At 34.0% G+C, this 1,751-nt stretch overlaps 1 pseudogene; it reads left to right on the plus strand.

The window, feature by feature from the left end:
- Window positions 1–282: 282 nt before the first annotated feature.
- Window positions 283–668, plus strand: LOC101570816 (annotated as a pseudogene).
- Window positions 669–1,751: the final 1,083 nt, after the last annotated feature.

Below are 1,751 nucleotides of genomic sequence, written 5' to 3' on the forward strand. Positions count from 1 at the left end.
AAGAAAAGGCAGAAGAAGAGTTCCACAAGAGATGTGAAGTCTGTGTTAGAGAATCTTTCCCATTCAGAAAACAGCAGGACAAAGACTTCCAAGGAGAAAAGGCAGAAGAAGAGTTCCACAAGAGATGTGAAGTCTATTTCACAATATTTAAAGAAATATATTTTTTATAACAAAGAGAATTGATAATCTGGAGAGTGAAAAAAACAAAAACAGAAATGAGTCAATTGCCTTGTTTCAGTGCTATGGAGACTATTTTTCATTTTTATTGAAAGCTTTTTCGGAGCTCCGTCCCGCGCCTTCCATCTGCTTCTACCGTTTGCTTCGGTAGCTCGCCAAGTCCCCGGCAGCCAGCATGGTGCAGCAGATCGAAAGCAAAGAGGCCTTTCAGGAATCCCTGGCTGCTGCCGGAGATAAACTTGTAGTAGTTGATTTCTCAGCCACGTGGTGTGGACCTTGCAAAATGATCAAGCCTTTCTTTCATTCCCTGTCTGAAAAATATTCCAACGTTTTTGCTTGAAGTAGATGTGGATGACTGTCAGGACGTTGCTTCAGATTGTGAAGTCAAGTGCATGCCAACCTTCCAGTTTTTTAAAAAGGGGAAGAAGGTGAGTGAGTTTTCCGGTGCTAATAAGGAGAAGCTTGAAGCTACCATTAATGAGTTAGTCTAACCGTGTTTTCTGAAGAACGTTAACTACAGCTGTTTAAAACTTAATTTTTTTTTAATTTACAAAAAAATAAGTATGGAAACTATATACCCAACTGCCATCTGATTATAAATGACAATAAAATATTAATTCTACCCCCCCAAAAAGGAAAGCTTTTTCAATTTAAAGTGACAAAATTTTCAAGGCTCACAAACTTCCTAGAGAACACAAAATTATGGACAAATTTATATGTTAGATTACGTTCACCCTATAACAGATAAAATACCTCATTAACTCCTGATAGATAAATCTAGAATATAATGTACTCTAAAACTTATTCCTTAAAAAGCTTGAGCTCTCCTTATTATAAGGTACTTGACTTTATCAAATCAGTGACTTTTTTGTTTAATTTAAAACCCTTTGGAAGACTTAATACTCATTCTACCAATCTTATGGCATACTGCTCTTTCTCCTTTTTGTATTTTAGTCCACAGTTATGAATTATCTCTCTAGAGGAAAACAAGGTAAAATAATCAGAATTGGCTATTGGAAAGTCTACTTGAAGAACTGCCAAGAATCTCTCTGCTTCTGTGCTGTTGTCCTGGAGATTCACAGCATGATATCATCAGTGTTGCCTTTGGATAATGTAGATTCTCATTAATCAATATAGAGTATTTTTAAACTTATAAGTATATAAAATATTCATTCATTTATGGACAAAACAGATTGGTAATGTATAATTAAAAAATTCTGTAGTTCTGGTGGAGGGGCTATTCTGATATCAGTTCACTCAAAGAAAATTTCAAACTTTGCATATAGATAAACTTGTTTCATTTTCATAAACATACAGTTTATCATGTACTAACCCTATGTAACAGAGTTAAACATTATACTGTGTACACCTTCTTTAAGAAAGTATTTCTCTGATTGTTATGTAAGATGTGAGTTAGATCATGTTACAATACTAGGCATAGGTGTTTTTTTTTTCAAAGTAATAAAACTTTTATTAAGGAGAATATGTGATTTAATAACTAAAGCTTTTTCAGCTGAACTTTTGAGAAAACAAAGGCAAAAATCATAGAGATACTTTGGTACAGCAAACCATTA

The sequence above is a fragment of the Octodon degus genome, unplaced genomic scaffold, assembly GCF_000260255.1.
Source record: "Octodon degus isolate 3935 unplaced genomic scaffold, OctDeg1.0 scaffold00378, whole genome shotgun sequence".
In the NCBI taxonomy this organism is placed as follows: domain Eukaryota; kingdom Metazoa; phylum Chordata; class Mammalia; order Rodentia; family Octodontidae; genus Octodon; species Octodon degus.